The 20435-nt window shown below is 51.8% G+C and overlaps 11 non-coding genes across 11 annotated transcripts; all 11 read right to left on the bottom strand.

The window, feature by feature from the left end:
* Positions 1–1272: 1272 nt before the first annotated feature.
* Trnag-ccc (transfer RNA glycine (anticodon CCC)) lies at positions 1273–1344 on the bottom strand. Its single transcript has one exon. It is a non-coding gene; the product is annotated as a tRNA-Gly (tRNA).
* A 1688-nt stretch (positions 1345–3032) lies between these two features.
* Positions 3033–3104, bottom strand: Trnag-ccc (transfer RNA glycine (anticodon CCC)). The gene has a single exon. It is a non-coding gene; the product is annotated as a tRNA-Gly (tRNA).
* Positions 3105–4782: 1678 nt separating this feature from the next.
* Positions 4783–4854, bottom strand: Trnag-ccc (transfer RNA glycine (anticodon CCC)). Its single transcript has one exon. It is a non-coding gene; the product is annotated as a tRNA-Gly (tRNA).
* Positions 4855–6542: 1688 nt separating this feature from the next.
* Trnag-ccc (transfer RNA glycine (anticodon CCC)) lies at positions 6543–6614 on the bottom strand. Its single transcript has one exon. It is a non-coding gene; the product is annotated as a tRNA-Gly (tRNA).
* Positions 6615–8302: 1688 nt separating this feature from the next.
* Positions 8303–8374, bottom strand: Trnag-ccc (transfer RNA glycine (anticodon CCC)). The gene has a single exon. It is a non-coding gene; the product is annotated as a tRNA-Gly (tRNA).
* A 1688-nt stretch (positions 8375–10062) lies between these two features.
* On the bottom strand, positions 10063–10134 carry Trnag-ccc (transfer RNA glycine (anticodon CCC)). Its single transcript has one exon. It is a non-coding gene; the product is annotated as a tRNA-Gly (tRNA).
* A 1688-nt stretch (positions 10135–11822) lies between these two features.
* Positions 11823–11894, bottom strand: Trnag-ccc (transfer RNA glycine (anticodon CCC)). The gene has a single exon. It is a non-coding gene; the product is annotated as a tRNA-Gly (tRNA).
* Positions 11895–13582: 1688 nt separating this feature from the next.
* Trnag-ccc (transfer RNA glycine (anticodon CCC)) lies at positions 13583–13654 on the bottom strand. Its single transcript has one exon. It is a non-coding gene; the product is annotated as a tRNA-Gly (tRNA).
* Positions 13655–15342: 1688 nt separating this feature from the next.
* Trnag-ccc (transfer RNA glycine (anticodon CCC)) lies at positions 15343–15414 on the bottom strand. The gene has a single exon. It is a non-coding gene; the product is annotated as a tRNA-Gly (tRNA).
* A 1688-nt stretch (positions 15415–17102) lies between these two features.
* Trnag-ccc (transfer RNA glycine (anticodon CCC)) lies at positions 17103–17174 on the bottom strand. The gene has a single exon. It is a non-coding gene; the product is annotated as a tRNA-Gly (tRNA).
* A 1688-nt stretch (positions 17175–18862) lies between these two features.
* Positions 18863–18934, bottom strand: Trnag-ccc (transfer RNA glycine (anticodon CCC)). The gene has a single exon. It is a non-coding gene; the product is annotated as a tRNA-Gly (tRNA).
* Positions 18935–20435: the final 1501 nt, after the last annotated feature.

The following is a 20435-nucleotide window of genomic DNA, read 5'->3' as shown; positions in this document are numbered from 1 at the left end:
ATAGTTTTGCTACTTTTACTTGAGACTGAAAGCGATGTTTGTGTAGTATGACTTGGGCGCTTTGGGAGTGAGTAAGCGGGATCGTGGTGGCGGACAGAGTTCAGCGTTGTCGCCAGATTCGGCCGTAAAGTTCGTGGAGGAGAAATATTTCTGGACCCATTCACACGTAGCTGATACTTGAGGTATGTCCGGTATGGTCTAGTGGCTAGGATACCTGTCTTTCACACAGGAGGCCAGGGTTCGATTACTGGTAGCGGAACGTCAATTTTCCAGGCTGAGATGAGAAATCTTCTCAGGGCCGTTTTTCGTCTTCGTGGTGTTGCTGCTCTGGGTTCCAAGTATAAGGTGAGAGAAAGTCAAGGAAAAGAGATACATGCTCACGTGATTGGCGGGGCCGTTTTTAAGGAAGAGGAGATGATTTTGCGGTTTTGGACTGCTGATGCGACAGTGTTGCGTGGCTCGTTAGCCCTTTGGGGTATAGCGTCGTGCTGGTAACGAGAAGGTCATGGGTTCGATCCCTCCACAGGCCATCCCACTTTCTCCGCCAATAGGAAATGCAGTCTCCCGCGAGACTCTGCCACGTAGATTCCAAATGATCTGCACATCGAGCTACAAGTCTGAACGTTTCGCTCAGGGGTAGCCAACGGCCGGCTCCCTTTCGATTAATGAAGTTAAGCAGAGGTGGGCGTGGTTAGTGATTACATGGGTGATAGGCGGGATCTCTGCGTGCTATTGGACCTTTCCCCTTTCACCCCCACTCTCCCCCTTTTGTGTTACAGTGTTGATGTGCTATGATGCCTCCCACAGCAATTTAAATTACGTTAACGAACATAGGATCCAAAATTTAAAGAGGTTCTTTGCAAAAAGAGCGAACGTAAAGTGCAGGAACGACTTTGGCAGTAACAGAACCGTACGAACCCACAGATAATTTCCCAAATATCGTAGATAACACTGTAGGGGAGCAGTGAGAATTCCGAAATTTGTAAATGAAAATTTAGCTTTTCGAATTGGAAAGGAAAGGTAGTCTTGATTAGCGTGTTTCTCGCAGCCGATTGTCGTACTGCTTCTGTCATATTGGCCCTGCCGCCGAGCGGCAGCGAGCGGCAGTCGAGCAAAGTCGGGCCAAGTCGACACACGATGAAGGGGCCGCCCACTTAGCTGCAACGAGGCGAGAGACGAGCAGATACTACTTGTGCAGCGACACTTGGCAATTTCGAGGATCGCATGGTGTTGAACACACACTATTGCGCTACGCAAAAACGACAGCCCTCTTGCGGTGGCCGGGAATCGAACCCGGATCAACTGCTTGGGAAGCAACCATGCTGACCGTTACACCACCACCGCCGCATTCCGCTGCACGCATCCTGTGTCGCGATGCGTTGCCGCCCCTGCTGCCACCAGAGGCCGAAGCGACCCTGCTGCAGGCGCCCTGCCCGCCCGCACATCCGAACGCGGGTCCACGCCGCTTCCAGGGCGATGCACTGTAACTAGACGCAGGACTGACTTCCGCTGAGAAGTCCACCCTGTCGTGTTCGGCATGGTGGGAAAAGAATTCCTGTGTGCTTCCCTGTCGCAGTGGGCAGCGCGTGACGTCTTCTCAAGGGCGTACGTTCGACCCTCACCCCAGCCATCTCATTTACTCTCCACGACGGTGAAACGCACAGCATAGCTTTTGAGAGGTAAAGCCGTGTTTACAGTTTATTACCACCCAGGCTCCTTTGCGTCAACGTGAGAGTGTTTGTTTCCAGTTATTACTAATTATAGTTTTGCTACTTACACTTGAGACTGAAAGCGATGTTTGTGTAGTATGACTTGGGCGCTTTGGGAGTGAGTAAGCGGGATCGTGGTGGCGGACAGAGTTCAGCGTTGTCGCCAGATTCGGCCGTAAAGTTCGTGGAGGAGAAATATTTCTGGACCCATTCACACGTAGCTGATACTTGAGGTATGTCCGGTATGGTCTAGTGGCTAGGATACCTGGCTTTCACACAGGAGGCCAGGGTTCGATTACTGGTAGCGGAACGTCAATTTTCCAGGCTGAGATGAGAAATCTTCTCAGGGCCGTTTTTCGTCTTCGTGGTGTTGCTGCTCTGGGTTCCAAGTATAAGGTGAGAGAAAGTCAAGGAAAAGAGATACATGCTCACGTGATTGGCGGGGCCGTTTTTAAGGAAGAGGAGATGATTTTGCGGTTTTGGACTGCTGATGCGACAGTGTTGCGTGGCTCGTTAGCCCTTTGGGGTATAGCGTCGTGCTGGTAACGAGAAGGTCATGGGTTCGATCCCTCCACAGGCCATCCCACTTTCTCCGCCAATAGGAAATGCAGTCTCCCGCGAGACTCTGCCACGTAGATTCCAAATGATCTGCACATCGAGCTACAAGTCTGAACGTTTCGCTCAGGGGTAGCCAACGGCCGGCTCCCTTTCGATTAATGAAGTTAAGCAGAGGTGGGCGTGGTTAGTGATTACATGGGTGATAGGCGGGATCTCTGCGTGCTATTGGACCTTTCCCCTTTCACCCCCACTCTCCCCCTTTTGTGTTACAGTGTTGATGTGCTATGATGCCTCCCACAGCAATTTAAATTACGTTAACGAACATAGGATCCAAAATTTAAAGAGGTTCTTTGCAAAAAGAGCGAACGTAAAGTGCAGGAACGACTTTGGCAGTAACAGAACCGTACGAACCCACAGATAATTTCCCAAATATCGTAGATAACACTGTAGGGGAGCAGTGAGAATTCCGAAATTTGTAAATGAAAATTTAGCTTTTCGAATTGGAAAGGAAAGGTAGTCTTGATTAGCGTGTTTCTCGCAGCCGATTGTCGTACTGCTTCTGTCATATTGGCCCTGCCGCCGAGCGGCAGCGAGCGGCAGTCGAGCAAAGTCGGGCCAAGTCGACACACGATGAAGGGGCCGCCCACTTAGCTGCAACGAGGCGAGAGACGAGCAGATACTACTTGTGCAGCGACACTTGGCAATTTCGAGGATCGCATGGTGTTGAACACACACTATTGCGCTACGCAAAAACGACAGCCCTCTTGCGGTGGCCGGGAATCGAACCCGGATCAACTGCTTGGGAAGCAACCATGCTGACCGTTACACCACCACCGCCGCATTCCGCTGCACGCATCCTGTGTCGCGATGCGTTGCCGCCCCTGCTGCCACCAGAGGCCGAAGCGACCCTGCTGCAGGCGCCCTGCCCGCCCGCACATCCGAACGCGGGTCCACGCCGCTTCCAGGGCGATGCACTGTAACTAGACGCAGGACTGACTTCCGCTGAGAAGTCCACCCTGTCGTGTTCGGCATGGTGGGAAAAGAATTCCTGTGTGCTTCCCTGTCGCAGTGGGCAGCGCGTGACGTCTTCTCAAGGGCGTACGTTCGACCCTCACCCCAGCCATCTCATTTACTCTCCACGACGGTGAAACGCACAGCATAGCTTTTGAGAGGTAAAGCCGTGTTTACAGTTTATTACCACCCAGGCTCCTTTGCGTCAACGTGAGAGTGTTTGTTTCCAGTTATTACTAATTATAGTTTTGCTACTTACACTTGAGACTGAAAGCGATGTTTGTGTAGTATGACTTGGGCGCTTTGGGAGTGAGTAAGCGGGATCGTGGTGGCGGACAGAGTTCAGCGTTGTCGCCAGATTCGGCCGTAAAGTTCGTGGAGGAGAAATATTTCTGGACCCATTCACACGTAGCTGATACTTGAGGTATGTCCGGTATGGTCTAGTGGCTAGGATACCTGGCTTTCACACAGGAGGCCAGGGTTCGATTACTGGTAGCGGAACGTCAATTTTCCAGGCTGAGATGAGAAATCTTCTCAGGGCCGTTTTTCGTCTTCGTGGTGTTGCTGCTCTGGGTTCCAAGTATAAGGTGAGAGAAAGTCAAGGAAAAGAGATACATGCTCACGTGATTGGCGGGGCCGTTTTTAAGGAAGAGGAGATGATTTTGCGGTTTTGGACTGCTGATGCGACAGTGTTGCGTGGCTCGTTAGCCCTTTGGGGTATAGCGTCGTGCTGGTAACGAGGAGGTCATGGGTTCGATCCCTCCACAGGCCATCCCACTTTCTCCGCCAATAGGAAATGCAGTCTCCCGCGAGACTCTGCCACGTAGATTCCAAATGATCTGCACATCGAGCTACAAGTCTGAACGTTTCGCTCAGGGGTAGCCAACGGCCGGCTCCCTTTCGATTAATGAAGTTAAGCAGAGGTGGGCGTGGTTAGTGATTACATGGGTGATAGGCGGGATCTCTGCGTGCTATTGGACCTTTCCCCTTTCACCCCCACTCTCCCCCTTTTGTGTTACAGTGTTGATGTGCTATGATGCCTCCCACAGCAATTTAAATTACGTTAACGAACATAGGATCCAAAATTTAAAGAGGTTCTTTGCAAAAAGAGCGAACGTAAAGTGCAGGAACGACTTTGGCAGTAACAGAACCGTACGAACCCACAGATAATTTCCCAAATATCGTAGATAACACTGTAGGGGAGCAGTGAGAATTCCGAAATTTGTAAATGAAAATTTAGCTTTTCGAATTGGAAAGGAAAGGTAGTCTTGATTAGCGTGTTTCTCGCAGCCGATTGTCGTACTGCTTCTGTCATATTGGCCCTGCCGCCGAGCGGCAGCCGAGCAAAGTCGGGCCAAGTCGACACACGATGAAGGGGCCGCCCACTTAGCTGCAACGAGGCGAGAGACGAGCAGATACTACTTGTGCAGCGACACTTGGCAATTTCGAGGATCGCATGGTGTTGAACACACACTATTGCGCTACGCAAAAACGACAGCCCTCTTGCGGTGGCCGGGAATCGAACCCGGATCAACTGCTTGGGAAGCAACCATGCTGACCGTTACACCACCACCGCCGCATTCCGCTGCACGCATCCTGTGTCGTGATGCGTTGCCGCCCCTGCTGCCACCAGAGGCCGAAGCGACCCTGCTGCAGGCGCCCTGCCCGCCGGCACATCCGAACGCGGGTCCACGCCGCTTCCAGGGCGATGCACTGTAACTAGACGCAGGACTGACTTCCGCTGAGAAGTCCACCCTGTCGTGTTCGGCATGGTGGGAAAAGAATTCCTGTGTGCTTCCCTGTCGCAGTGGGCAGCGCGTGACGTCTTCTCAAGGGCGTACGTTCGACCCTCACCCCAGCCATCTCATTTACTCTCCACGACGGTGAAACGCACAGCATAGCTTTTGCGAGGTAAAGCCGTGTTTACAGTTTATTACCACCCAGGCTCCTTTGCGTCAACGTGAGAGTGTTTGTTTGCAGTTATTACTAATTATAGTTTTGCTACTTTTACTTGAGACTGAAAGCGATGTTTGTGTAGTATGACTTGGGCGCTTTGGGAGTGAGTAAGCGGGATCGTGGTGGCGGACAGAGTTCAGCGTTGTCGCCAGATTCGGCCGTAAAGTTCGTGGAGGAGAAATATTTCTGGACCCATTCACACGTAGCTGATACTTGAGGTATGTCCGGTATGGTCTAGTGGCTAGGATACCTGTCTTTCACACAGGAGGCCAGGGTTCGATTACTGGTAGCGGAACGTCAATTTTCCAGGCTGAGATGAGAAATCTTCTCAGGGCCGTTTTTCGTCTTCGTGGTGTTGCTGCTCTGGGTTCCAAGTATAAGGTGAGAGAAAGTCAAGGAAAAGAGATACATGCTCACGTGATTGGCGGGGCCGTTTTTAAGGAAGAGGAGATGATTTTGCGGTTTTGGACTGCTGATGCGACAGTGTTGCGTGGCTCGTTAGCCCTTTGGGGTATAGCGTCGTGCTGGTAACGAGAAGGTCATGGGTTCGATCCCTCCACAGGCCATCCCACTTTCTCCGCCAATAGGAAATGCAGTCTCCCGCGAGACTCTGCCACGTAGATTCCAAATGATCTGCACATCGAGCTACAAGTCTGAACGTTTCGCTCAGGGGTAGCCAACGGCCGGCTCCCTTTCGATTAATGAAGTTAAGCAGAGGTGGGCGTGGTTAGTGATTACATGGGTGATAGGCGGGATCTCTGCGTGCTATTGGACCTTTCCCCTTTCACCCCCACTCTCCCCCTTTTGTGTTACAGTGTTGATGTGCTATGATGCCTCCCACAGCAATTTAAATTACGTTAACGAACATAGGATCCAAAATTTAAAGAGGTTCTTTGCAAAAAGAGCGAACGTAAAGTGCAGGAACGACTTTGGCAGTAACAGAACCGTACGAACCCACAGATAATTTCCCAAATATCGTAGATAACACTGTAGGGGAGCAGTGAGAATTCCGAAATTTGTAAATGAAAATTTAGCTTTTCGAATTGGAAAGGAAAGGTAGTCTTGATTAGCGTGTTTCTCGCAGCCGATTGTCGTACTGCTTCTGTCATATTGGCCCTGCCGCCGAGCGGCAGCGAGCGGCAGTCGAGCAAAGTCGGGCCAAGTCGACACACGATGAAGGGGCCGCCCACTTAGCTGCAACGAGGCGAGAGACGAGCAGATACTACTTGTGCAGCGACACTTGGCAATTTCGAGGATCGCATGGTGTTGAACACACACTATTGCGCTACGCAAAAACGACAGCCCTCTTGCGGTGGCCGGGAATCGAACACGGATCAACTGCTTGGGAAGCAACCATGCTGACCGTTACACCACCACCGCCGCATTCCGCTGCACGCATCCTGTGTCGTGATGCGTTGCCGCCCCTGCTGCCACCAGAGGCCGAAGCGACCCTGCTGCAGGCGCCCTGCCCGCCCGCACATCCGAACGCGGGTCCACGCCGCTTCCAGGGCGATGCACTGTAACTAGACGCAGGACTGACTTCCGCTGAGAAGTCCACCCTGTCGTGTTCGGCATGGTGGGAAAAGAATTCCTGTGTGCTTCCCTGTCGCAGTGGGCAGCGCGTGACGTCTTCTCAAGGGCGTACGTTCGACCCTCACCCCAGCCATCTCATTTACTCTCCACGACGGTGAAACGCACAGCATAGCTTTTGCGAGGTAAAGCCGTGTTTACAGTTTATTACCACCCAGGCTCCTTTGCGTCAACGTGAGAGTGTTTGTTTCCAGTTATTACTAATTATAGTTTTGCTACTTACACTTGAGACTGAAAGCGATGTTTGTGTAGTATGACTTGGGCGCTTTGGGAGTGAGTAAGCGGGATCGTGGTGGCGGACAGAGTTCAGCGTTGTCGCCAGATTCGGCCGTAAAGTTCGTGGAGGAGAAATATTTCTGGACCCATTCACACGTAGCTGATACTTGAGGTATGTCCGGTATGGTCTAGTGGCTAGTATACCTGGCTTTCACACAGGAGGCCAGGGTTCGATTACTGGTAGCGGAACGTCAATTTTCCAGGCTGAGATGAGAAATCTTCTCAGGGCCGTTTTTCGTCTTCGTGGTGTTGCTGCTCTGGGTTCCAAGTATAAGGTGAGAGAAAGTCAAGGAAAAGAGATACATGCTCACGTGATTGGCGGGGCCGTTTTTAAGGAAGAGGAGATGATTTTGCGGTTTTGGACTGCTGATGCGACAGTGTTGCGTGGCTCGTTAGCCCTTTGGGGTATAGCGTCGTGCTGGTAACGAGAAGGTCATGGGTTCGATCCCTCCACAGGCCATCCCACTTTCTCCGCCAATAGGAAATGCAGTCTCCCGCGAGACTCTGCCACGTAGATTCCAAATGATCTGCACATCGAGCTACAAGTCTGAACGTTTCGCTCAGGGGTAGCCAACGGCCGGCTCCCTTTCGATTAATGAAGTTAAGCAGAGGTGGGCGTGGTTAGTGATTACATGGGTGATAGGCGGGATCTCTGCGTGCTATTGGACCTTTCCCCTTTCACCCCCACTCTCCCCCTTTTGTGTTACAGTGTTGATGTGCTATGATGCCTCCCACAGCAATTTAAATTACGTTAACGAACATAGGATCCAAAATTTAAAGAGGTTCTTTGCAAAAAGAGCGAACGTAAAGTGCAGGAACGACTTTGGCAGTAACAGAACCGTACGAACCCACAGATAATTTCCCAAATATCGTAGATAACACTGTAGGGGAGCAGTGAGAATTCCGAAATTTGTAAATGAAAATTTAGCTTTTCGAATTGGAAAGGAAAGGTAGTCTTGATTAGCGTGTTTCTCGCAGCCGATTGTCGTACTGCTTCTGTCATATTGGCCCTGCCGCCGAGCGGCAGCGAGCGGCAGTCGAGCAAAGTCGGGCCAAGTCGACACACGATGAAGGGGCCGCCCACTTAGCTGCAACGAGGCGAGAGACGAGCAGATACTACTTGTGCAGCGACACTTGGCAATTTCGAGGATCGCATGGTGTTGAACACACACTATTGCGCTACGCAAAAACGACAGCCCTCTTGCGGTGGCCGGGAATCGAACCCGGATCAACTGCTTGGGAAGCAACCATGCTGACCGTTACACCACCACCGCCGCATTCCGCTGCACGCATCCTGTGTCGCGATGCGTTGCCGCCCCTGCTGCCACCAGAGGCCGAAGCGACCCTGCTGCAGGCGCCCTGCCCGCCCGCACATCCGAACGCGGGTCCACGCCGCTTCCAGGGCGATGCACTGTAACTAGACGCAGGACTGACTTCCGCTGAGAAGTCCACCCTGTCGTGTTCGGCATGGTGGGAAAAGAATTCCTGTGTGCTTCCCTGTCGCAGTGGGCAGCGCGTGACGTCTTCTCAAGGGCGTACGTTCGACCCTCACCCCAGCCATCTCATTTACTCTCCACGACGGTGAAACGCACAGCATAGCTTTTGCGAGGTAAAGCCGTGTTTACAGTTTATTACCACCCAGGCTCCTTTGCGTCAACGTGAGAGTGTTTGTTTCCAGTTATTACTAATTATAGTTTTGCTACTTACACTTGAGACTGAAAGCGATGTTTGTGTAGTATGACTTGGGCGCTTTGGGAGTGAGTAAGCGGGATCGTGGTGGCGGACAGAGTTCAGCGTTGTCGCCAGATTCGGCCGTAAAGTTCGTGGAGGAGAAATATTTCTGGACCCATTCACACGTAGCTGATACTTGAGGTATGTCCGGTATGGTCTAGTGGCTAGGATACCTGTCTTTCACACAGGAGGCCAGGGTTCGATTACTGGTAGCGGAACGTCAATTTTCCAGGCTGAGATGAGAAATCTTCTCAGGGCCGTTTTTCGTCTTCGTGGTGTTGCTGCTCTGGGTTCCAAGTATAAGGTGAGAGAAAGTCAAGGAAAAGAGATACATGCTCACGTGATTGGCGGGGCCGTTTTTAAGGAAGAGGAGATGATTTTGCGGTTTTGGACTGCTGATGCGACAGTGTTGCGTGGCTCGTTAGCCCTTTGGGGTATAGCGTCGTGCTGGTAACGAGAAGGTCATGGGTTCGATCCCTCCACAGGCCATCCCACTTTCTCCGCCAATAGGAAATGCAGTCTCCCGCGAGACTCTGCCACGTAGATTCCAAATGATCTGCACATCGAGCTACAAGTCTGAACGTTTCGCTCAGGGGTAGCCAACGGCCGGCTCCCTTTCGATTAATGAAGTTAAGCAGAGGTGGGCGTGGTTAGTGATTACATGGGTGATAGGCGGGATCTCTGCGTGCTATTGGACCTTTCCCCTTTCACCCCCACTCTCCCCCTTTTGTGTTACAGTGTTGATGTGCTATGATGCCTCCCACAGCAATTTAAATTACGTTAACGAACATAGGATCCAAAATTTAAAGAGGTTCTTTGCAAAAAGAGCGAACGTAAAGTGCAGGAACGACTTTGGCAGTAACAGAACCGTACGAACCCACAGATAATTTCCCAAATATCGTAGATAACACTGTAGGGGAGCAGTGAGAATTCCGAAATTTGTAAATGAAAATTTAGCTTTTCGAATTGGAAAGGAAAGGTAGTCTTGATTAGCGTGTTTCTCGCAGCCGATTGTCGTACTGCTTCTGTCATATTGGCCCTGCCGCCGAGCGGCAGCGAGCGGCAGTCGAGCAAAGTCGGGCCAAGTCGACACACGATGAAGGGGCCGCCCACTTAGCTGCAACGAGGCGAGAGACGAGCAGATACTACTTGTGCAGCGACACTTGGCAATTTCGAGGATCGCATGGTGTTGAACACACACTATTGCGCTACGCAAAAACGACAGCCCTCTTGCGGTGGCCGGGAATCGAACCCGGATCAACTGCTTGGGAAGCAACCATGCTGACCGTTACACCACCACCGCCGCATTCCGCTGCACGCATCCTGTGTCGCGATGCGTTGCCGCCCCTGCTGCCACCAGAGGCCGAAGCGACCCTGCTGCAGGCGCCCTGCCCGCCGGCACATCCGAACGCGGGTCCACGCCGCTTCCAGGGCGATGCACTGTAACTAGACGCAGGACTGACTTCCGCTGAGAAGTCCACCCTGTCGTGTTCGGCATGGTGGGAAAAGAATTCCTGTGTGCTTCCCTGTCGCAGTGGGCAGCGCGTGACGTCTTCTCAAGGGCGTACGTTCGACCCTCACCCCAGCCATCTCATTTACTCTCCACGACGGTGAAACGCACAGCATAGCTTTTGCGAGGTAAAGCCGTGTTTACAGTTTATTACCACCCAGGCTCCTTTGCGTCAACGTGAGAGTGTTTGTTTCCAGTTATTACTAATTATAGTTTTGCTACTTACACTTGAGACTGAAAGCGATGTTTGTGTAGTATGACTTGGGCGCTTTGGGAGTGAGTAAGCGGGATCGTGGTGGCGGACAGAGTTCAGCGTTGTCGCCAGATTCGGCCGTAAAGTTCGTGGAGGAGAAATATTTCTGGACCCATTCACACGTAGCTGATACTTGAGGTATGTCCGGTATGGTCTAGTGGCTAGGATACCTGGCTTTCACACAGGAGGCCAGGGTTCGATTACTGGTAGCGGAACGTCAATTTTCCAGGCTGAGATGAGAAATCTTCTCAGGGCCGTTTTTCGTCTTCGTGGTGTTGCTGCTCTGGGTTCCAAGTATAAGGTGAGAGAAAGTCAAGGAAAAGAGATACATGCTCACGTGATTGGCGGGGCCGTTTTTAAGGAAGAGGAGATGATTTTGCGGTTTTGGACTGCTGATGCGACAGTGTTGCGTGGCTCGTTAGCCCTTTGGGGTATAGCGTCGTGCTGGTAACGAGAAGGTCATGGGTTCGATCCCTCCACAGGCCATCCCACTTTCTCCGCCAATAGGAAATGCAGTCTCCCGCGAGACTCTGCCACGTAGATTCCAAATGATCTGCACATCGAGCTACAAGTCTGAACGTTTCGCTCAGGGGTAGCCAACGGCCGGCTCCCTTTCGATTAATGAAGTTAAGCAGAGGTGGGCGTGGTTAGTGATTACATGGGTGATAGGCGGGATCTCTGCGTGCTATTGGACCTTTCCCCTTTCACCCCCACTCTCCCCCTTTTGTGTTACAGTGTTGATGTGCTATGATGCCTCCCACAGCAATTTAAATTACGTTAACGAACATAGGATCCAAAATTTAAAGAGGTTCTTTGCAAAAAGAGCGAACGTAAAGTGCAGGAACGACTTTGGCAGTAACAGAACCGTACGAACCCACAGATAATTTCCCAAATATCGTAGATAACACTGTAGGGGAGCAGTGAGAATTCCGAAATTTGTAAATGAAAATTTAGCTTTTCGAATTGGAAAGGAAAGGTAGTCTTGATTAGCGTGTTTCTCGCAGCCGATTGTCGTACTGCTTCTGTCATATTGGCCCTGCCGCCGAGCGGCAGCGAGCGGCAGTCGAGCAAAGTCGGGCCAAGTCGACACACGATGAAGGGGCCGCCCACTTAGCTGCAACGAGGCGAGAGACGAGCAGATACTACTTGTGCAGCGACACTTGGCAATTTCGAGGATCGCATGGTGTTGAACACACACTATTGCGCTACGCAAAAACGACAGCCCTCTTGCGGTGGCCGGGAATCGAACCCGGATCAACTGCTTGGGAAGCAACCATGCTGACCGTTACACCACCACCGCCGCATTCCGCTGCACGCATCCTGTGTCGCGATGCGTTGCCGCCCCTGCTGCCACCAGAGGCCGAAGCGACCCTGCTGCAGGCGCCCTGCCCGCCGGCACATCCGAACGCGGGTCCACGCCGCTTCCAGGGCGATGCACTGTAACTAGACGCAGGACTGACTTCCGCTGAGAAGTCCACCCTGTCGTGTTCGGCATGGTGGGAAAAGAATTCCTGTGTGCTTCCCTGTCGCAGTGGGCAGCGCGTGACGTCTTCTCAAGGGCGTACGTTCGACCCTCACCCCAGCCATCTCATTTACTCTCCACGACGGTGAAACGCACAGCATAGCTTTTGCGAGGTAAAGCCGTGTTTACAGTTTATTACCACCCAGGCTCCTTTGCGTCAACGTGAGAGTGTTTGTTTCCAGTTATTACTAATTATAGTTTTGCTACTTACACTTGAGACTGAAAGCGATGTTTGTGTAGTATGACTTGGGCGCTTTGGGAGTGAGTAAGCGGGATCGTGGTGGCGGACAGAGTTCAGCGTTGTCGCCAGATTCGGCCGTAAAGTTCGTGGAGGAGAAATATTTCTGGACCCATTCACACGTAGCTGATACTTGAGGTATGTCCGGTATGGTCTAGTGGCTAGGATACCTGGCTTTCACACAGGAGGCCAGGGTTCGATTACTGGTAGCGGAACGTCAATTTTCCAGGCTGAGATGAGAAATCTTCTCAGGGCCGTTTTTCGTCTTCGTGGTGTTGCTGCTCTGGGTTCCAAGTATAAGGTGAGAGAAAGTCAAGGAAAAGAGATACATGCTCACGTGATTGGCGGGGCCGTTTTTAAGGAAGAGGAGATGATTTTGCGGTTTTGGACTGCTGATGCGACAGTGTTGCGTGGCTCGTTAGCCCTTTGGGGTATAGCGTCGTGCTGGTAACGAGAAGGTCATGGGTTCGATCCCTCCACAGGCCATCCCACTTTCTCCGCCAATAGGAAATGCAGTCTCCCGCGAGACTCTGCCACGTAGATTCCAAATGATCTGCACATCGAGCTACAAGTCTGAACGTTTCGCTCAGGGGTAGCCAACGGCCGGCTCCCTTTCGATTAATGAAGTTAAGCAGAGGTGGGCGTGGTTAGTGATTACATGGGTGATAGGCGGGATCTCTGCGTGCTATTGGACCTTTCCCCTTTCACCCCCACTCTCCCCCTTTTGTGTTACAGTGTTGATGTGCTATGATGCCTCCCACAGCAATTTAAATTACGTTAACGAACATAGGATCCAAAATTTAAAGAGGTTCTTTGCAAAAAGAGCGAACGTAAAGTGCAGGAACGACTTTGGCAGTAACAGAACCGTACGAACCCACAGATAATTTCCCAAATATCGTAGATAACACTGTAGGGGAGCAGTGAGAATTCCGAAATTTGTAAATGAAAATTTAGCTTTTCGAATTGGAAAGGAAAGGTAGTCTTGATTAGCGTGTTTCTCGCAGCCGATTGTCGTACTGCTTCTGTCATATTGGCCCTGCCGCCGAGCGGCAGCGAGCGGCAGTCGAGCAAAGTCGGGCCAAGTCGACACACGATGAAGGGGCCGCCCACTTAGCTGCAACGAGGCGAGAGACGAGCAGATACTACTTGTGCAGCGACACTTGGCAATTTCGAGGATCGCATGGTGTTGAACACACACTATTGCGCTACGCAAAAACGACAGCCCTCTTGCGGTGGCCGGGAATCGAACCCGGATCAACTGCTTGGGAAGCAACCATGCTGACCGTTACACCACCACCGCCGCATTCCGCTGCACGCATCCTGTGTCGCGATGCGTTGCCGCCCCTGCTGCCACCAGAGGCCGAAGCGACCCTGCTGCAGGCGCCCTGCCCGCCGGCACATCCGAACGCGGGTCCACGCCGCTTCCAGGGCGATGCACTGTAACTAGACGCAGGACTGACTTCCGCTGAGAAGTCCACCCTGTCGTGTTCGGCATGGTGGGAAAAGAATTCCTGTGTGCTTCCCTGTCGCAGTGGGCAGCGCGTGACGTCTTCTCAAGGGCGTACGTTCGACCCTCACCCCAGCCATCTCATTTACTCTCCACGACGGTGAAACGCACAGCATAGCTTTTGCGAGGTAAAGCCGTGTTTACAGTTTATTACCACCCAGGCTCCTTTGCGTCAACGTGAGAGTGTTTGTTTCCAGTTATTACTAATTATAGTTTTGCTACTTACACTTGAGACTGAAAGCGATGTTTGTGTAGTATGACTTGGGCGCTTTGGGAGTGAGTAAGCGGGATCGTGGTGGCGGACAGAGTTCAGCGTTGTCGCCAGATTCGGCCGTAAAGTTCGTGGAGGAGAAATATTTCTGGACCCATTCACACGTAGCTGATACTTGAGGTATGTCCGGTATGGTCTAGTGGCTAGGATACCTGGCTTTCACACAGGAGGCCAGGGTTCGATTACTGGTAGCGGAACGTCAATTTTCCAGGCTGAGATGAGAAATCTTCTCAGGGCCGTTTTTCGTCTTCGTGGTGTTGCTGCTCTGGGTTCCAAGTATAAGGTGAGAGAAAGTCAAGGAAAAGAGATACATGCTCACGTGATTGGCGGGGCCGTTTTTAAGGAAGAGGAGATGATTTTGCGGTTTTGGACTGCTGATGCGACAGTGTTGCGTGGCTCGTTAGCCCTTTGGGGTATAGCGTCGTGCTGGTAACGAGAAGGTCATGGGTTCGATCCCTCCACAGGCCATCCCACTTTCTCCGCCAATAGGAAATGCAGTCTCCCGCGAGACTCTGCCACGTAGATTCCAAATGATCTGCACATCGAGCTACAAGTCTGAACGTTTCGCTCAGGGGTAGCCAACGGCCGGCTCCCTTTCGATTAATGAAGTTAAGCAGAGGTGGGCGTGGTTAGTGATTACATGGGTGATAGGCGGGATCTCTGCGTGCTATTGGACCTTTCCCCTTTCACCCCCACTCTCCCCCTTTTGTGTTACAGTGTTGATGTGCTATGATGCCTCCCACAGCAATTTAAATTACGTTAACGAACATAGGATCCAAAATTTAAAGAGGTTCTTTGCAAAAAGAGCGAACGTAAAGTGCAGGAACGACTTTGGCAGTAACAGAACCGTACGAACCCACAGATAATTTCCCAAATATCGTAGATAACACTGTAGGGGAGCAGTGAGAATTCCGAAATTTGTAAATGAAAATTTAGCTTTTCGAATTGGAAAGGAAAGGTAGTCTTGATTAGCGTGTTTCTCGCAGCCGATTGTCGTACTGCTTCTGTCATATTGGCCCTGCCGCCGAGCGGCAGCGAGCGGCAGTCGAGCAAAGTCGGGCCAAGTCGACACACGATGAAGGGGCCGCCCACTTAGCTGCAACGAGGCGAGAGACGAGCAGATACTACTTGTGCAGCGACACTTGGCAATTTCGAGGATCGCATGGTGTTGAACACACACTATTGCGCTACGCAAAAACGACAGCCCTCTTGCGGTGGCCGGGAATCGAACCCGGATCAACTGCTTGGGAAGCAACCATGCTGACCGTTACACCACCACCGCCGCATTCCGCTGCACGCATCCTGTGTCGCGATGCGTTGCCGCCCCTGCTGCCACCAGAGGCCGAAGCGACCCTGCTGCAGGCGCCCTGCCCGCCGGCACATCCGAACGCGGGTCCACGCCGCTTCCAGGGCGATGCACTGTAACTAGACGCAGGACTGACTTCCGCTGAGAAGTCCACCCTGTCGTGTTCGGCATGGTGGGAAAAGAATTCCTGTGTGCTTCCCTGTCGCAGTGGGCAGCGCGTGACGTCTTCTCAAGGGCGTACGTTCGACCCTCACCCCAGCCATCTCATTTACTCTCCACGACGGTGAAACGCACAGCATAGCTTTTGCGAGGTAAAGCCGTGTTTACAGTTTATTACCACCCAGGCTCCTTTGCGTCAACGTGAGAGTGTTTGTTTCCAGTTATTACTAATTATAGTTTTGCTACTTACACTTGAGACTGAAAGCGATGTTTGTGTAGTATGACTTGGGCGCTTTGGGAGTGAGTAAGCGGGATCGTGGTGGCGGACAGAGTTCAGCGTTGTCGCCAGATTCGGCCGTAAAGTTCGTGGAGGAGAAATATTTCTGGACCCATTCACACGTAGCTGATACTTGAGGTATGTCCGGTATGGTCTAGTGGCTAGGATACCTGTCTTTCACACAGGAGGCCAGGGTTCGATTACTGGTAGCGGAACGTCAATTTTCCAGGCTGAGATGAGAAATCTTCTCAGGGCCGTTTTTCGTCTTCGTGGTGTTGCTGCTCTGGGTTCCAAGTATAAGGTGAGAGAAAGTCAAGGAAAAGAGATACATGCTCACGTGATTGGCGGGGCCGTTTTTAAGGAAGAGGAGATGATTTTGCGGTTTTGGACTGCTGATGCGACAGTGTTGCGTGGCTCGTTAGCCCTTTGGGGTATAGCGTCGTGCTGGTAACGAGAAGGTCATGGGTTCGATCCCTCCACAGGCCATCCCACTTTCTCCGCCAATAGGAAATGCAGTCTCCCGCGAGACTCTGCCACGTAGATTCCAAATGATCTGCACATCGAGCTACAAGTCTGAACGTTTCGCTCAGGGGTAGCCAACGGCCGGCTCCCTTTCGATTAATGAAGTTAAGCAGAGGTGGGCGTGGTTAGTGATTACATGGGTGATAGGCGGGATCTCTGCGTGCTATTGGACCTTTCCCCTTTCACCCCCACTCTCCCCCTTTTGTGTTACAGTGTTGATGTGCTATGATGCCTCCCACAGCAATTTAAATTACGTTAACGAACATAGGATCCAAAATTTAAAGAGGTTCTTTGCAAAAAGAGCGAACGTAAAGTGCAGGAACGACTTTGGCAGTAACAGAACCGTACGAACCCACAGATAATTTCCCAAATATCGTAGATAACACTGTAGGGGAGCAGTGAGAATTCCGAAATTTGTAAATGAAAATTTAGCTTTTCGAATTGGAAAGGAAAGGTAGTCTTGATTAGCGTGTTTCTCGCAGCCGATTGTCGTACTGCTTCTGTCATATTGGCCCTGCCGCCGAGCGGCAGCGAGCGGCAGTCGAGCAAAGTCGGGCCAAGTCGACACACGATGAAGGGGCCGCCCACTTAGCTGCAACGAGGCGAGAGACGAGCAGATACTACTTGTGCAGCGACACTTGGCAATTTCGAGGATCGCATGGTGTTGAACACACACTATTGCGCTACGCAAAAACGACAGCCCTCTTGCGGTGGCCGGGAATCGAACCCGGATCAACTGCTTGGGAAGCAACCATGCTGACCGTTACACCACCACCGCCGCATTCCGCTGCACGCATCCTGTGTCGCGATGCGTTGCCGCCTCTGCTGCCACCAGAGGCCGAAGCGACCCTGCTGCAGGCGCCCTGCCCGCCGGCACATCCGAACGCGGGTCCACGCCGCTTCCAGGGCGATGCACTGTAACTAGACGCAGGACTGACTTCCGCTGAGAAGTCCACCCTGTCGTGTTCGGCATGGTGGGAAAAGAATTCCTGTGTGCTTCCCTGTCGCAGTGGGCAGCGCGTGACGTCTTCTCAAGGGCGTACGTTCGACCCTCACCCCAGCCATCTCATTTACTCTCCACGACGGTGAAACGCACAGCATAGCTTTTGCGAGGTAAAGCCGTGTTTACAGTTTATTACCACCCAGGCTCCTTTGCGTCAACGTGAGAGTGTTTGTTTCCAGTTATTACTAATTATAGTTTTGCTACTTACACTTGAGACTGAAAGCGATGTTTGTGTAGTATGACTTGGGCGCTTTGGGAGTGAGTAAGCGGGATCGTGGTGGCGGACAGAGTTCAGCGTTGTCGCCAGATTCGGCCGTAAAGTTCGTGGAGGAGAAATATTTCTGGACCCATTCACACGTAGCTGATACTTGAGGTATGTCCGGTATGGTCTAGTGGCTAGGATACCTGGCTTTCACACAGGAGGCCAGGGTTCGATTACTGGTAGCGGAACGTCAATTTTCCAGGCTGAGATGAGAAATCTTCTCAGGGCCGTTTTTCGTCTTCGTGGTGTTGCTGCTCTGGGTTCCAAGTATAAGGTGAGAGAAAGTCAAGGAAAAGAGATACATGCTCACGTGATTGGCGGGGCCGTTTTTAAGGAAGAGGAGATGATTTTGCGGTTTTGGACTGCTGATGCGACAGTGTTGCGTGGCTCGTTAGCCCTTTGGGGTATAGCGTCGTGCTGGTAACGAGAAGGTCATGGGTTCGATCCCTCCACAGGCCATCCCACTTTCTCCGCCAATAGGAAATGCAGTCTCCCGCGAGACTCTGCCACGTAGATTCCAAATGATCTGCACATCGAGCTACAAGTCTGAACGTTTCGCTCAGGGGTAGCCAACGGCCGGCTCCCTTTCGATTAATGAAGTTAAGCAGAGGTGGGCGTGGTTAGTGATTACATGGGTGATAGGCGGGATCTCTGCGTGCTATTGGACCTTTCCCCTTTCACCCCCACTCTCCCCCTTTTGTGTTACAGTGTTGATGTGCTATGATGCCTCCCACAGCAATTTAAATTACGTTAACGAACATAGGATCCAAAATTTAAAGAGGTTCTTTGCAAAAAGAGCGAACGTAAAGTGCAGGAACGACTTTGGCAGTAACAGAACCGTACGAACCCACAGATAATTTCCCAAATATCGTAGATAACACTGTAGGGGAGCAGTGAGAATTCCGAAATTTGTAAATGAAAATTTAGCTTTTCGAATTGGAAAGGAAAGGTAGTCTTGATTAGCGTGTTTCTCGCAGCCGATTGTCGTACTGCTTCTGTCATATTGGCCCTGCCGCCGAGCGGCAGCGAGCGGCAGTCGAGCAAAGTCGGGCCAAGTCGACACACGATGAAGGGGCCGCCCACTTAGCTGCAACGAGGCGAGAGACGAGCAGATACTACTTGTGCAGCGACACTTGGCAATTTCGAGGATCGCATGGTGTTGAACACACACTATTGCGCTACGCAAAAACGACAGCCCTCTTGCGGTGGCCGGGAATCGAACCCGGATCAACTGCTTGGGAAGCAACCATGCTGACCGTTACACCACCACCGCCGCATTCCGCTGCACGCATCCTGTGTCGCGATGCGTTGCCGCCCCTGCTGCCACCAGAGGCCGAAGCGACCCTGCTGCAGGCGCCCTGCCCGCCGGCACATCCGAACGCGGGTCCACGCCGCTTCCAGGGCGATGCACTGTAACTAGACGCAGGACTGACTTCCGCTGAGAAGTCCACCCTGTCGTGTTCGGCATGGTGGGAAAAGAATTCCTGTGTGCTTCCCTGTCGCAGTGGGCAGCGCGTGACGTCTTCTCAAGGGCGTACGTTCGACCCTCACCCCAGCCATCTCATTTACTCTCCACGACGGTGAAACGCACAGCATAGCTTTTGCGAGGTAAAGCCGTGTTTACAGTTTATTACCACCCAGGCTCCTTTGCGTCAACGTGAGAGTGTTTGTTTCCAGTTATTACTAATTATAGTTTTGCTACTTACACTTGAGACTGAAAGCGATGTTTGTGTAGTATGACTTGGGCGCTTTGGGAGTGAGTAAGCGGGATCGTGGTGGCGGACAGAGTTCAGCGTTGTCGCCAGATTCGGCCGTAAAGTTCGTGGAGGAGAAATATTTCTGGACCCATTCACACGTAGCTGATACTTGAGGTATGTCCGGTATGGTCTAGTGGCTAGGATACCTGTCTTTCACACAGGAGGCCAGGGTTCGATTACTGGTAGCGGAACGTCAATTTTCCAGGCTGAGATGAGAAATCTTCTCAGGGCCGTTTTTCGTCTTCGTGGTGTTGCTGCTCTGGGTTCCAAGTATAAGGTGAGAGAAAGTCAAGGAAAAGAGATACATGCTCACGTGATTGGCGGGGCCGTTTTTAAGGAAGAGGAGATGATTTTGCGGTTTTGGACTGCTGATGCGACAGTGTTGCGTGGCTCGTTAGCCCTTTGGGGTATAGCGTCGTGCTGGTAACGAGAAGGTCATGGGTTCGATCCCTCCACAGGCCATCCCACTTTCTCCGCCAATAGGAAATGCAGTCTCCCGCGAGACTCTGCCACGTAGATTCCAAATGATCTGCACATCGAGCTACAAGTCTGAACGTTTCGCTCAGGGGTAGCCAACGGCCGGCTCCCTTTCGATTAATGAAGTTAAGCAGAGGTGGGCGTGGTTAGTGATTACATGGGTGATAGGCGGGATCTCTGCGTGCTATTGGACCTTTCCCCTTTCACCCCCACTCTCCCCCTTTTGTGTTACAGTGTTGATGTGCTATGATGCCTCCCACAGCAATTTAAATTACGTTAACGAACATAGGATCCAAAATTTAAAGAGGTTCTTTGCAAAAAGAGCGAACGTAAAGTGCAGGAACGACTTTGGCAGTAACAGAACCGTACGAACCCACAGATAATTTCCCAAATATCGTAGATAACACTGTAGGGGAGCAGTGAGAATTCCGAAATTTGTAAATGAAAATTTAGCTTTTCGAATTGGAAAGGAAAGGTAGTCTTGATTAGCGTGTTTCTCGCAGCCGATTGTCGTACTGCTTCTGTCATATTGGCCCTGCC

This window comes from Schistocerca gregaria, chromosome 8 (assembly GCF_023897955.1).
Source record: "Schistocerca gregaria isolate iqSchGreg1 chromosome 8, iqSchGreg1.2, whole genome shotgun sequence".
Taxonomy (NCBI): Eukaryota; Metazoa; Arthropoda; class Insecta; order Orthoptera; family Acrididae; genus Schistocerca; species Schistocerca gregaria.
Note: the sequence above shows the minus strand (reverse complement) of the source record. Positions and strands in the feature narration are given on the sequence as shown.